The sequence below is a fragment of the Micromys minutus genome, assembly GCF_963924665.1.
Source record: "Micromys minutus genome assembly, chromosome: 11".
Taxonomy (NCBI): Eukaryota; Metazoa; Chordata; class Mammalia; order Rodentia; family Muridae; genus Micromys; species Micromys minutus.
Window position 1 is genome coordinate 28,162,502 of NC_137980.1, and position 16,317 is coordinate 28,178,818.

Consider the following 16,317-nt stretch of genomic DNA (forward strand, 5'->3'; position numbering starts at 1 on the left):
ATTTAAATAACTGCTAGCTTCCATGAATATGAAAGAATTCTCCAATTAGAGGGCTCCTATGCATCTATACAAGCAGTAATAATGCTAGCCCAGCTGCTGTCTTACTGCACACTTCCACGGGCACTTTCTGAGGATGGGAGGAGAAAAAGGCCTTAATAACAATTATTCAACAGGCATTCAAGCAGTTTGGGACAATTAAAATTGGATACTATGTCCATGGTTTCAGAGGTCCCGAAAGGAATAAAATTTACAACCTGTGCAATATATCCTGAAAATGCTCATCTTACAAAATGATATGTATAAATAAAATAAATAAATAAATAAATAAATAAATAAATAAATAAATAAATAAATAAATAAATATCCAGACTATAATAAGTAGAAGGACTATGGGAAACTCACAGGAAACTAATAGAATGCCTCGGAGTAAGAAAAAGAGGAAGTAATAAAAAGAGAAAGGAAGACAGCAAAAGGCAGAAATAAACTAGTCCCTGACCTTTAGAGGGAAGGGACCACTGCTTTGAAGGGGGACAGAAGCAAATGAGCAGCAGAGGCTTCAGTCCCTCTCACAGCTGTCACCTGCCCAGCCCTGTGCCAACTTCATTAGCATTCAGAGCAGCTGACACTTGTAGGGGAACTTGAGGCTTTTCTATGTCTCAAATACCCACAAGCAGCAGAGGACATCAACAGACAAAGGCCTTTTGACTGAGGGTTGTCTGATCACACCTTCCTTGTCCAAGAAATAAGTATAGATTATAGAAAAATGAAAAGATTATTTCCAGACCCCAGGGGTCTAGTCCACACTATACATCTTTCAGGACCCTGCGCAGAGTCCAGCCCACACTACACGTCTTTCAGGACCCTGCGCAGAGTTGCCATTCTCGTTTGCATGGATTCCACATGACTACTTTGGATATGAACAGCCAGTCCCACGAGCGATCTAGATAACATCTGCTCTGACACAGGGCTTAGCAGGCTTATTAATATATAACAAGTCACAGAGCAGCAAGAACCAATTACCTCCAAAAGATGCTGTCTTCAATTACTTACTTTGTAGTCATAATTCCTGAAAGGCCACCAAAGAAACTGTCAAGACAAAGCTTATTTTCTCAGCATTTACTTTAAATGAAAGAATTTATTGCGCTATCCATTGATTAGTCAAAACCCTGTTAGACTCTAAAACTGGACATTATAAGATGTTATCAATCAAAACATTTTTAGCCAAGTTTTATTTTATGTAATAAGTTGCAAGATATTTAGTCACATTTTTTTTTTTTTTTTTTGAAGAGAACAAATCCAGGTAGTAAGATAATTGGCCATCCTAGAATACAAGGTTTTATATTAATTTTTACAAGTACCGTTCACTGGAGTCGATCTAACTTGCATAATACAGAAGGGCTAAACTCAACAAATCTATTAATAAAAGGCAAATTGGAGTTCACAGAAAGCAGGTCTTTCCGACTGAATACATAGAAATAGAAAAATTTGAAAGTGCTTAAATTGAACTGCATGCTTTCTGGGCACAGTTTATTAATATATCATACAATTTTCGAAGCCTTTAAAATGTCACGCAAGCTCTATTTTCGGTGGGGGGAAGGGTCGCGGAGACAAGTTTTTTCAAATAAGCTGTCAGAATCTAATTAGTGGTTATTCGGCAAACAAAAAATTGTCTCCGAATGTACATGGGAGTTAGGAATAGAGGCTAGGGACCTAGTTTGGATCCCCAGAACCCACCAAGTCTACACAGTGAAGATGCCAGGCATAGGCAGACTCTCTAAACACCAAGGCCAGGAAGACTGGGTGAACGGAGCCCTGTGTTAAACAAGAAAAAGATAAAGACCAACACCCAAGGTCGTCCTTTGACCACATAGCACATCCTGCAGTGTTCCAGTGGGAACAAGGACCACCTACCCATTAACAACTTCCCCAAAGCTGCCAGGTAAGGGCCACATGGTCAGATTTGTTCAAACAGCTCTTAACAGCAAAAAGCACTAGAGTCCCTCCTAGTCGCTCAGCAAAGTAAACTGCGGCTCCGGCTCGAGTAGGCGGGGCGTGTGCAGCTACATTCTAAAGAGAATTCTCAGGAAATGCAGCAAAGTAAAGAAGCTACCAGTTCATGGGGAATGCCTGGCGCCGTCATTTCAACGCAAAGCCGAAATTCGGGAAAACACTTCACCTGATGCTTCGGGGCCAGTTTCACAGAAAATGCCTTTACCCATCCCCAGTTCTGGAAACGCTGCCGGTGACGGTCTGGGAGTCAACACTGGTATCAGGGATCAGTCTGCAATTGCTCAGGCAGCTCAGGATTCAACAGCCATTCAGCAGACCCCAGACTAATGCAAAGTATCACCAGTAATTTCCTTACATTCCTCCTTAATACGATGCGTGTATCCATCCTCTCCAGGGCTCATCTCCATGCCCAACCCCTCCAGGCTGATGGTAATATGACCTTTATTTTAGCATTTAGCATTAATAATACAGTTCATAAATGATCCTATGCCCTAATTGCTTGGCATTTCCACAAAATGGTCCAATTAATTTTATTTTACCTAATGGCTGTTTCTAAGAGAATAAGAAAAGTCTTTGTTACAACAAACGAACAGAGAACATCAGTAAGAAATACACTCTTACTATTGCTATGCATTTGGACTGGAGATTATTTGCCTAATACATAAATATTAACCCACAGGAGCACAAGGCATTCTATTCTTGCTTGAAATCCCCAAGTCAGAGCCCCAGCTGAGACACCATTGAGTCATGAGCAAACATCTGGGGAAGTCCAAACATTTAGTATTCGCTGCTGTCTTGAGAAATAGAAGTCACCCCATGCTTCAGCCACCCATCCTCCACCTCTGGCTCTGCCTGTCCAGGTTTACGGCACAGCATCTGGAGCACCCAAAGGCACAGATGTCTCACCTTGCTGAGATGAAGCCTGTCGCCTGCAGCTCAGCCATGCACTGCCCGCCTGACAGGCTCTGTCTGTCTTGCCCTGTTTGAGAAAGGAATCCCTCGGAGTCCTCAAGCCTCAGGCTCATGTCAAGGAAGCTAAGGATACTGCCTGGAATGTTCCTCAAGTCAAACATCGGAGGATGAGACCACAGAGAGCGAATAAAAGCCAAACAGAGTATCTGTGTGTCTAGGATTCACACAGCAGTCCCTTGGAGCTCAATTCTCTACCCTCCTCCATTCTTTCTCCCGAATCCAGAGAAATTTGACTGGCCAAGAGCAATGATACACGTCATTATTTTTGTTCTTGCTTTTTGAGAGGAAGCTCTGGTGTGTGGACCTCGAGAGTATTTATTTATTTCCTAGAATATAAAAGGGTATAAAATATAAGGGCAATGTGTAATCATTGTGCAGTTAAGATTTAAATTTATAAAAATGTGTGTTAAGAACAATTTACATGTGGTAATTTGACAGAACTGGTACTATTACAAGAACATTAAAGAAATTACAACCTAATCTTGAAAATATTAAGCTGTATCTTGATATTAATGGAGTATATTCTTAGTTTCTGTACAGTTACTCTCCACTTGGTAGAAAGGTTTTCAAAGATATTATTAGCAGAGTGTAATATTCTAGCACCTTAGATATGTAATAAATTTGTGTAAAATTTGTATACTTTTTATAAAAAAGTAAAATAAATATACTAAATGTTACTGATCTTTTTAAAAAATTAGACCATTACTTCTTACCCCACAAATACATAAAATTATTAGGTAAAGGATAATAAACCATTTTTTAAATAAATGGTTTTAAAATGCTAGCGAAAAAGCTCAGTTGTAGAGTGTCTGTCCTTCATGCTTAAGGCCCTGGATTCAATCTTCACTACTAAAAAAAAAAAAAAAAGCATACATTTCAAACAATTGTAAAGCTAGATTGATTAGATATGACTCCCATTTAGGGAGACAGGGAGGGAGGGAGGGAGGGGGTTGGTGACAGAGTTTAGGTAAGAGCCAGGTGTCACCTGTCCTGATGAATGTCTAGAATGGATTTCTCCAGGACTCAGTACATAGGAAGTCACAGGATTCTTTCTTTGTGCCATCCAGTGTCACAGCAGTCCTCATCATTGACACCTGGATGTGTCACCAGTTCACTTGGTTTAATTCTCTCAGAGAATCCCAGGAGGAAAGGGCTCTGGGGAAGAGGCCAAACGCCAACACCGGACCTACTCTGCTTGTTTTCTGAACGTCTGTCCTGGGACAAATCATGTTGGTCCAGATCTACCTTCCTTACTAGGGGATTTGAAGTGAGGTGATTCCTGAGGAAACTTTTATTCTGAAGTTCATCAGCTCGTAGAGAAGTGTGACATGTTACTTTTAATTTGTCATGGAGCACTCCTGCAGGTTAACACAGATGAGAATTTATCCCGCAGACTCTCCGTGATCAGTTCTGTGGTTCCCGAATCCTCGTCTGATCTATGATCTCATCAATGTGTAGGCAAAGAGCATTTCCATGCCTGTGCCCCTTTCTCTTCTCCTGGGGAGGTGGGTAGCCTCGGATACCCCACTGTGCTCTCCCACTGGGCAGCAGTTCAACACCTTTGTACCCACAATATCTGAGAGCTGGATAAAAGTAGTCCTCCAAAAAATGTGCTAATTAGCAAACAGAAGGAAGGTACAAGAGACAAAATGAACGTATATGTAAATGACCTTGAGATATAGGTGACCCAAGCTCACCTATGACCTACAACCTGCTCTAGAGAAGACACTGGTTGTTAACCCTTCTGTTGAATGAATGCTGTTCTTGGCCCGCTGGGTCCAGACTGAACTAGACCAGGGTGCAGAAGGCTAGAGAGAGGAGGGAAGGAGGGAAGTTCTCCTGTTACTTAGCGCTCTGTAGAGAGCTGTCAAGCAAGTGGCATTTCTAACCACAGTGAGGGAAAAAAATCAAAGCGTCCACAGCATCAATCTGTACACATGGAACGCCTGCTTGCACTGGATCAAAACCTCTGCGAATAGGTGCAGCAAAAATACTGCTTTCATCCGGAAACAAGTAACTTCTCAAAGGGACTATTCCTAGCTTGTCGTCAAGTTATATTTGCTCACTGGACTAAGAGAGCCAAGATTTCCCCCGCTTGTCTTACTGCCTAGTCAAAATATAGGGTGGAGACCTGGAGACTGGACTCCCCCAGGCATTGTAAACACAGTTGCCATCCAAGAATAGATGTTGGTTGCTTTTGTGCTGCAGAAATGGGGCAGAGTAAACGACAGTCTCCAGTTCCCCAAATGATGTAATTTCATTTGAAGCTAAAATGAACTTAGTCGCTTTCTCAATGGGAATGGTTTTCTTTCTTCCTTGAGCATCAAGTGTCAGTACCTCACCACAATCCTAGTGGCAAGTAACCCCAGAATCCACTTTACCTTCATCAGTGGGAGTGCCATTCCCCATCGCTCCAGACCCACCGCTGATGAAAACAAGCCCATCTGATTACGATGCCCATCAAAAAAAAAAGAAAAAAAATACCATACTGCCAGTATAGTTTGATGGACAACCATGCAGGAACCAACTCCCCAGCGAAATCATCAAATGTCCACATTTTCGAGTCCTGCCAAATGCGCACAGTCGCATTCCCACCAAAGCTGCTCTGAAGGAACACACCACCATTTGGCTGAGTCTGCAGAAGTCGGTGAATGCTGCAAGTCAGAATCACGTCTACGGCCCCTAGGCCTTCTCCCAGGCCCTTCTAGCTTTTCCACAGCCAGGAAATGTGAAACAGAATACTTCAGGAGGCATGTCTGAGGCAACTGTTTAAACATGAAATGTAGCCTTTGGTAAGCTCCAGAAACATGTCCCCCCAGAAAAGTCTGTCATTAAATACGTATCACACACGATTAAGTTCTAGATTTTAATAAACTTAGTAATTGTCTCTTGTAAAGTTGTTTTAAAAAGAATTCCTCCTCCTCCCCTTCCTCCTCCCCCTCTTCCTCCCCCTCTTCCTCCCCCTCTTCCTTCCCCTCTTCCTCCCCCTCTTCCTCTCCCTCCTCCTCCCCCTCCTCCTCCGCCTCCTCCCCCTCTCTTTGTTCAATGGGGTCTCATATACCTCATACTACCCCAGGACTTTTTTTGTAGCTCAGGCTGTAGCTCAGGCTGTAGCTCAGGCTGTTGCTCAAGCTATAGCTCAGGCTATATTGTATTGTAAGCAAGCATGCTACCAGTTCAACCATTTCCCTGGCTCCAAGATAGTTGTTTTAATGGAAAGAAAGGGGAAAGGAGGTATTCTTTACAACTCAAAGTAAAAGAACATGTGAACAACAAAAGGGGAAAATGCAATGTTATATGCTCTCTCTCTGAATTAACTACATATAGCCAACCCACATAGTCAATATATCCACTATTTTTTATTGAGAGGAAAAGTTTCCTTGATGTATAAATTTACATAATACCCACATTACCAAAATACTTTCTAGATATCAGAATCTTTACCATGTTAGAAGAATTGCCAATTTCCCTATCTGCATGAACTTTTCAGAGTAAATATTTCTGGCTGGGGAGGTGGCCCAGTGGGTGATTTGTTCACTCTGGAAGCATGACAACCTGAGATCCTCACTTTGAATCTCCAGCACCCAAGGAAAAGCCAGAGGTGGGAACAGCCCCAGAGCTCTTGAGAAGCAAACCCCAGGGTTTGCCAGCCAGCTAGTCTATCCAAATTGGCCAACTCAAGGTTCAAGGAGAGAATGTCTCCCAAAAAGTAAAAATGTGGAGAGTGAGAGAGAAACATGGCCAGTGTAAAACTCCAGCACACATGAGCTGTCACCAGAAAGGGTGCTTTTAAACACGTCTTCACAGTTGTCAATCAAAACCCGAAGTGCATTTGTTTTCATTGCTACATGATGTCAAAAGTACGTGCAACTGAAATAAAATATGTGAAATATATTTTATTTTTAAAAGCATATAATGAATCCTGACTTTCTTTATCAGCTCTGTTCTGTCTTGTTCTATTCTTTCAATAAAAAAGGCACGTTGGTCAGAAATGACTAGTTGGGGGACTGGAGAGTTGCTCAGCAGTTAAGAGCACCTGCTATTCTAGCAGAGGACATGGGTTCATTCCCCAGCACCCACAAAGCAGTTCACAGTAGTCTTTAACTCCAGTACCAGGAGACCTGAGCTTCTCTCTTAGACTCTGCAGGTACTGCGCGTAGATGGTACACATACACACATTCAAGATAAAATAAACCTTCTTTGAAAAATCACCATTTCATATTACAATTTAATATTGCAATTTGAAGAGTATTGCCTAGGACTCTCTGTTCATTATTTAATGATAACTGTGGATTTCTACTGATGTTTACCACGGAGACACTTTCCCTGCATTGTTCCCTTCATAAACCAAAGTAAATATGAGAAATGGCCCTGTGTCCTGGGCCTCAATAAGTACCTGTATTTACGAGCAGTAGTTCCAAATGGTGAGTGCAACCTGCCCGTGACCACCAGGCTTACTCACCAATTGGGAATACAGTCTAACTCCAGAACACAGCAGAAAGGCTTACTCATTTGGTATGAGATATTTTACTTTGAGTCCTGGAACCACAACCTAGTGGCCGTGTGATTTGTTACAAGTTACTCAGTGTCTCTGAACTTTGTTTTCTCAGCTATACCAGAGATACATAGTGTCTGTCTGGAGCTGTAGTAACCTATGGCAAATGCTGGGTGTAACCTCAGACTTCCAAACTTAGTGGGCAGTGACGGAGTCCTTACCACATCATACATTAAATCTTTTTTTTCTTTTATTTTCAGTTGTAATCCCCCCCCAAAAAGGTCCTTTTCACTACTCTGTCATTTCTGTTGAGATTCTCTCTCCTACTCCTAGAATTGGAAACCTCTCTTTATCACACACTCCCTTCTGCTCTCTGTCCTCCAGGGGCACTGGTCCTTGAGCATTGGGTAATAGATGCAGATGATCTGATCTCCACGAAACAGATATCCCACCTGACTGACCTTTCACCAAGAACAACTCTCCGGCCTGTACAGATTCACTCGGTTGTTGATCTGATGGGTGTGGCCTCAGTTCTCAAAGGAGAATTTTAATAGTGGAATGCCAGCCCAGAGGTTACCTCTCACCAGCACAGGAATGTGATCATTTAAGGGACCGCTCAAGAGTGCTCCCTGTACCCCATGCCAGTCATTTGGAGTCACAGTTAGAGAAACCCTATGGAGCACAGAGATCATGGTTCTAAAGGTCACTGATGGAAGTCACCAAGAGGAAAGGCATGCAGTGGGAACGGAAGTGTTCAGGTGTTCATGCAGATACCATTTCTTACTTCTCTGCATACAGCACACAATGTCTTTGAATTGGAGGCAATACAATCATTCCTAGAACTGTTACTTCTGATTACTTCTGTGATGGTTTAAATGAGCTTGGCCCAGGGAGTGAGTGGTACAAGTAAGAGATGTGGTCTTGTTGGAGGAAAGCTCCGTAAGCCTGCACTCAGCAATAAACATTGCTTTGCAGAATTTCCCCCTCAACTTCTCCAAGACACCCCAAAGGAATTATTCTATACATTCATGATGCACACATTGATGTTTGGTCATAACTATCTACTTTCAAAGTTCCCGGGTCTCAGTTCTCCTTCTAAAATCTTTGGATGTTACATTCGGTGACAAAAACATCTCTGTGAAGAAGTAAACAAACCAGATATAAAATATTTCAGGGAACTATATTTAGTGACCTGAAAAAAATTGAATCTAAAATACTTAAAATTACACTATAGAATTTTATAAATATTTAACTAAAATGTCTAAAGAGACTGTTCAAAATATATTCAACCAACTTCCACAGTGGGAAGTTATCTTGTTAAAGGTATCTTAATTACTGGTGCATTAAATGAATGAATGCTAAAACCTTGCAAATCAAGTCCTCAGAAAGCCTGCACTGAGGTGCAGCTGAACATCAGATTCAGTTTTCATCTTCCAGAATTACAAGATAAAAGGATATTCTTGGTGATTTCTTTGTCATTCTTCAACTGGCCAAAGCAATACAATCTATCCAAGAGAAACCGCTCGAAAATCTTGGGACTAAATTCCAGGCTGAATCAAACATGAAAATTCTTGCACAAAAATATCAAACTATGTAATGGGGAGTATAAAAAAAAGTACCAATGCAGCCCACGTCCTTATCCTGACTCTTGGTTTAAGAAACAGACAATACCATATTGTTTAGTGAAGGCCTGTATCAGAGAAATGTCAGTGTGGAGAGATAGGCAAGTTTCTACTTACTTTCGTACAAATGGCAAACTTGAAACTTTTAAACAAATAAGTTTTTTTCCCAATATTCCCAGAGATGCTGAAGAAATGATACATGTGAACTCTCTGATTAGCAGTTCGAAAAATTGGGGAGAAATACAATCCACATGCTCCTGGCAGGGGGGCAGAGACAAAGGTAACATTGCTTTGAAAAGAAAATGAGCCCATTTGTATTTTGGATCAAATGGAATGCATTCTCTTCTCTTTGCACCATGCAGCAGAAATGGCTGGAGATGGAGGCAAAGGTTTTCAGGAAGAAACTCTGGGTTGGCTTTAGTGCTCAAATAAGATGAAAAGAAAATCAATATAATGAAGAATCAAGAGACATGAAAGGAAGAGCCCTCCATGTTCCCTCTTTTATGTCCACTCTGTTTTCTCCTTTAATTAGATCTGACTTCCCTCCAGCATTAGCACTCAAGATAATTATTAAACAGCCAAAATTGGTGTTTTAATTTTGTTTGATTAATTAAGACTATTGCCCATCCTGCGGGTAGCATATCCAAGTTTAACTTCATCATTAGTCATCACAGTTAAATCCAGACCTCCCTCTGGGATTTGACAGAATGAAGATTTTACAGTATGCTACAGAAATAATTGTGCAAAAACATATCCATTGAAACTGCTTCTATTATCTTTAAATGCAGCGATAATTGTGATTTCTGTAAGCGATGATTTTTTTTAACATATCTTTTGGTGTATTTTTGCTTTAGAATTGTGGAGGCACACTATTTTGTATATCGCAGGGATTAAATGGGCATGTGTGGGCTGGTCTAGAGGGTGAATTGTCTTTTGTAGTACTGTTGCATAAAGAAAACAAATGCTGAGTCCAAATACCTATTCTTCAACAGACTGTTGGTTTACAGCTCTCAGCATGAAGTGGAGCCTATCAATATGTTATTCATAGCCTGCTTTGCTTGCTCAGTCATTAAGAAAGCATTGCCTACTACATTCAAGATGCTGGATTGGTCACTTAAATCCCAGTGGCTCTGTCCTCTTACCACTTGCCCACTGAGGGATTCATAATAGCTAAGAATAGAGAGAGACTAAATAAAATGAATCTATGCAATGTGAACAGCAAACAGAAGAATGGTCTCATGCTAGGATACTCTGTCCTTGGCTGTACCCTCCACTGTGATAGTCCCACAATGATGGAGCTACAAAATGAAGTATTTCTCAGAAGAGTCCCCATCATCGGTTGACACATGACTGTTATTATTTAAAGCATGGCTGGATTATATGGGGGTGGACAAGATGGAGTTGCTAATTCTTTCTACATGAAATTGTTCCCCAACAACCACCGTTACCAAGAAAATTTTCTTTGAAATTGGCAGCCAAGGATCCAAAGGAAATTTCTGGCCAACAAGACCATTCCAGAAGAATAAACCCATGAACGAGACATCAGAAATGTGAACAGAAAGGATCCACTCCAATAGAAAAGGCAACTGCAAGAAACGAGTTTTTAGACACTATGCTGAAAACAGTCATTCTGGAAGCACGGGCCTATAATCCAGTTACATCAGAGTCAGGAAGATTATAGGTTCAAGACCGGCCTGAGCAAGGTAGCAAGATCTTATCCAAACAAAACAAATTAGAGGAAAAAAACACTTTAGATAGATAGATAGATAGATAGATAGATAGATAGATAGATGATAGATAGATAGATAGATTATATATATATATATATATATATATATATATATATATATATAGAGAGAGAGAGAGAGAGAGAGAGAGAGAGAGAGAGAGATCACTTAGTATATGTTGAAAGGCTTAGGTTCAATTCCAGTACTGCACACAAAGAGATGAAGAGTTTTAAGTTAATACTGTCTCTCATTAGGCTCCAATAAAGCCTGCAGAACAAGGAATTTGCACATCAACTTTGTGTTTTATAAAGATTCACTATAGGCAGTGGAGCCACATGACTTTTTAATCCCCAAGCATGGGAGGTAGGCACATAGATCTCTGTGAGTTGTGAGGCCAGCCTGGTCTATGAAGTGAGTTCAGATATAGCCAGGGCTACACAGGGAAACCCTGTCTTGAACCTCCCCACTCTACCCCCCCCCCCCAAAAATACAGATTCATTATAAAGCCACTTTATTGGAGTTAGGTTATACTTCAAAGGAGATATGAGCACAAAATCTCTGAACATTGAGTATTCTTTGAGTCTTCCTCACCATGATCCTGTTTCTTCCAGATTTGCTGAACCCAACAGACCCTTATAAATCTTTAGCCACAGCATAGCTGAGATTCAGCATGAGGCTCAGAACTGGCTTCATGCTACACTGTCTAAGTTACAACTGCATTCTAATTGCCATGGCTTTAAGAGTAAACATGCATCATGTTATTTAAAACAAATACCCCCCCCCTTCCTGCCTCCCTCCCTCCCTCTCCCTCTCTCCAGTGTAATGTGATTAGGGCAGAATAAAGGCTTAAGAGTCTGCTTATCCTCACTCTCTTCTGCATCCATATATGACAAGTCATATGGCAGAATCTTCCTCCTGGAATCCAGACTAAGACTATACTCACCTGCCCGGATTAGTTTACAAAACATTGGCCTTTAATAAAAATAATCAAAATGCACCGGAGAGAAACAATCACCGGAACACATGCTGAATTAAAGGGAAACCAGTCTTCCACCTTTGACAGAAAATACCAGAGGAAACCGATCCCAGGTAACAGGACATCAGGGCCCTGCTCATAAAACAAGAAACAAATGTGCATAGCCAAGATTTCGCAGCAGCCCTGCCTGCGTGCATCTAGAGAAGCCAACCAGGTTGCTAGAAGCCAGAAAGAAAGCACTCCTCAGTGGGCCAGTAGGTCACAGCGTGGCTCTTAAGGGCACTGTTGGTAAACACCACTTAGACTCCGACCCAGACAGCAAAGTAATCAGACTCACAGTACACAGCTGCTCATTCCCACCCACTGCCTGCCACGCCCCCGCCACGCCCCCGCCACGCCCTCCACCCAGGAGAGTTCAGGATTACATGGGAAATGAATTCAACATCCAGGACAGCTCTCAGAGTCTTGGCCATCATCCGTAGCAAACACTGGGCAAATTTCACTGGAGATGTGAGCCAAAACTATTTACACTATATTCTTGTCTGGAAAGATACATCGCTATTTGTTTCTTCAGTGGTTTTTCAGTTCAAAAAAAAAAAAAAAAACTTTATTTTATGATCTCGCTTACTAGTAGGTTAGGAAGATTATTAGATAGCAACCACCCCTGTGTAAAAGCCAAAGCGCTCAGATGCTGAAATAAAAATAATAATTCCAATGTAGTTGAAAGTCAAAGGTCCGAGTTTCTCCTGCAGAGAGAATTCCAAAACCCCACACAACATCCCTGTATCCTTCTAGCTCCACATTACTTCCATGTACCTAAAGACCTCAGTCTGTTCCTATTCCTTTGGAAAGATCTGCTACCACGGACATGCATACTTCTCCGTGTGATAAGACGTTATTTGTTGTACAGTTATGTTTGAATGGCCCTGCCTTCCAACATGTCTAAGGCAAAATCTCTGACAGTGCTTCAATGCCTTTAGAGAGAAATCCTGATGTGTTTTCTGGAGGTTGGGCATGCAGGAAAGATGAAAGGGGGAGGGGTTATGATTAAGTTCTCTTGGAAGGTGAAGTATCCCCAGAGAAGATCAAGTAAGTACCCGGGAATTTAGAAGCAAACTGAAAACCCACAAGTTTCAGGTACCTTTGTATTTACTTCCTAGCTTTGTCTAATGATGCTGCATGTTTTATGATGCCCAGTTCAATACCAGCATCACTTTTTGACCTTAAGGACTAGTTTCGAGCTCTAATTAGAGTCAGAGAAGGGACTGTATTGAGTCTGCCCGCCCATCTTTCTTGGCGACTCTGTATAGCTTTTAAATGCCACTGCAAATGTCCGCAGATCTTAATCAATTGGTCTTACTTAGTAGACCCAACAAGACAAAGCTTTTTATTTATGAGTAAGCAAAGCTTTTACGCCTTTTATATTTCAGGCGCCTGCGCTGACTTACTCCTTTCCTTTTGAAAGAACGGGATGAAATAGTGATGTCTTGGAAGTTAAACCGGGATATTATGAAGTCTGGTGAGTGAAGGGGCGAAAAGAGAAGCACACCAGAGAGAGGTTTATTCGAATGAACTGGAATAGATTACAACGGAGCCAGGAGCTGTCTTACTAAACCATACTGGAAAACCTAGCATCTCTAAGGCATTCCGTGTAACAATCTCTCTTTGAAATGCTACTAAAGTTCTCCCAAATGAGAATATACTGCCTGATTCTCTTTAAAAGTAAGTGGAAACCTCCTCAAAATACTACTTCTTCAAGAAGTCTAAACCCATCTGTGTGTCTTTAAAAATCACGGAAGGTTCTCTATCGTTTTCCGGTACAATAGTAACACAATATATATTGAAATCTACCTCCACATGCCAGTTGTCTAGGCAACTCTGAGACCAGCTAACACAGGATGCCTGCTTGTTGTGTTTTACACACACACACACACACACACACACACACACACTCACACACACGCACACTGAACCAGAGCAGGTCCGGTGTTGCTCCTGGCTCGCAGCAGCCCCCTCTCTGTCTCTGTAGCCTGAAGCTACTACCCAACATCCGGGTGGTTCCTCCCCCCCCAACCCCAACCTCCACCCCTGCAGCAGTCAAGTCACCTACCCTGCCAGGGATGCGGGACCTACAAGGGATGGCTGGCCGCTGCTCCGACGTCCAGGCTCCTAGGACTGATCTAAAGATGAGTTCGGGCCGGCAGGGTGCCCTTTACTTCCCAGGGCGAGCGCGGAAGCCCATTCACCGGGCCTGCGCGCTGTTCTCAGAGGAAGCCCGGAGCCGCCGCAGAGCCACAGCTGCGTGGAAAGTTGGGGGGACTCCCCCGGCCGTTGCTGTCTTGCTCTAGTCCCCTCCGCAGCCTTGGTGGCCCCGCGGCCCCGTGATTCCCTCTGGAATCGCACAGGCTTTCTCTCACCCGGGCTGAGTTGCCACATGCACTTGAGAAATCCTAGCAGTTGCGCAAAGAGTCAAGAAGTTAGAAAGAGTGATTGTGTGTGAACGTGTAAATATCCAGTATGAGAGGCTGGAACAACTGAGTGGGGCCAGCCCGCAGACGCAGCCGGGTTTCGGGTTTCAGTTGGCAGCTGGCAGCTTCAGAGGACCCAGGCAGCACTGGCGGGAGCCCCGCCCTGCAAGCCAGCCTCACCTCCAGAGCAATGCTAGGCAGGCACCCCATCAGACACCACTGCCTGGGCCCTCTGCAGTTGGCTGCATTCATTTCAGCCCAAATGCAGCAGGAGGACATGCTAGTCACAAATCTGTGGCTGTGGGTGAGAGACCTCTGAGTGAGGAACACAAAGCCCTATACACTGGTTACACACGCCACCACTGTCTGCCAAATCTTATTTCTCCAGCCTAAGCATTCTTCATACATATTTAGATGAGTGTCCTCCAATCAGGCATTTAGAGAAATATTAAGTGTAATAAAGGGCATTGACATGCTTTTAGAGTTCTGAGAATCACACCCCAAGAAAGAGAGCACAGTAGCAAATGCATTCCTGATACAGATTCCCCGACCCCCCATTCCTCCCCACCCCCACCCACCGAGAACCTGATGTTTTAGATTGTCTTAGATTTTGTCATTTGGGATGTCCAGGCACATCCTCAGATAGACAAACACACAGGTGTGGATGAGCATAGACAGGTCTCCTGTTTCTGTTGCCTTCTGGTTTCCATGGGGAGGAAAAAGAGTCTATTCCATCCCAGGCTGAGGTCCCAGTAGAAAATTGATTTTTCTGGCAGGAGACACCTCAACCCTTTAATGAATGGAATTAAATTCTGTAGGGGGGAAAATAACCTCTTTTGCCTCTTCCTTTAAAATGTGTCTGAACTCCCTAGCCAGAAGCCATGAGGCCCGTTTTCTAATTGGTGGGACAGATGACCTTCATCAGCTCACGAGGCCTTGTGATGGCGGACTGTTACACCGTCCAGTGACAGCCCATGGGCAGTTTTAAATGAGAACTGCAAAACAATGAAATTAACCAAAATGAAACCTGCACACATTCCCTGGCCTAAGAGGCCCTGGAAGACAAGTGTCAGGAGGTATGATTCAAGACTGTGACATTTCAGAAAGGCTATCATGTTGGGAGCCTGCTTTCTGGTTATAACAAATGTTACCACAGCAATTTAGACCCCGAGGTGATACAAATTAAACTCGGGGAGGCTGTCCGGCAGACCCCGGGTTGAGAGTGAGACACATCCATCCCATTCTTGCATCCGAGGCCTTTGGCCTTCACACCTCTGTCTCTACCCTTTCCACTTGACACTCTCTCACCAGTGAGGGTGACCAGGGTAATATATAGGATTCTTAGGCTAGAAAAAAGAAAACAGAAAGAGAGAGGGGAGGGTTGTCATGGAGACTCGAAGGAAGGGTTTTATTCACTAATCCAGACCACAGTCCCTTCTGCAGGGAGAGAAGGGCCCTAGGAAAGCCTGTTGGGATTCAGGCAGAAATCAGTGACTAGGAAATTTAAGTTGAACTAGAAAACACTTGGCACTCACTGGATCTGACTGGATCTGGTTGCACCACTGTCCCACTGAGGGTTAAGGATGTTTGGGGCACAGCTGTCCTATGCCCAGTAACAACTTTGAAAGAAGAGATAAATCCTGGAGCCAGTGGGCAGACCTTTGGTTCTCACCAGAGGTGGCCGCTAAGGAGGCTCCTACAGACTTTTGGGAAGGGTGTCTCTCCTTCAGCTTCAGGGTGTCTGCAGAGGGTGTGACCAAAGGGTCATTTGAAGGAAATGTGTCCAGTCAACTTTAGGTCTGAGTGAGAAGCACAACTTGAACAAACTCTGTCACCCCCAGAACTAAATCAGAGGGACAAATTAACATTATAGGAGTCCAGTGCCCTAGGCATCTTCTAGAGAGAGTCTAGGAAAAAGAAGCAAGCTGGGGGGGGGGGGTAGGCCTTGAGGAGAGCATTCCATCCATGGGGGACCAGGAACACCTTCAGGACCGGAAGTTCTCGGACCAGGAACGCCTTCAGGACCAGAAGTTCTCGGACCAGGAAC

At 43.1% G+C, this 16,317-nt stretch overlaps 1 protein-coding gene across 2 annotated transcripts in view; it reads right to left on the bottom strand.

Annotated features, from left to right (window-relative positions):
• ARHGAP24 (Rho GTPase activating protein 24) overlaps nucleotides 1-14,171 on the bottom strand; it is a gene marked incomplete at its 5' end in the record, with an annotated part of 368,413 nt that extends 354,242 nt beyond the window's left edge. For both annotated transcript variants that reach the window (XM_080924806.1, XM_080924805.1), the window contains one exon: nucleotides 13,913-14,171. The remainder of the gene's footprint in view (nucleotides 1-13,912) is intronic.
• Between the last annotated feature and the right edge of the window lie 2,146 nt (nucleotides 14,172-16,317).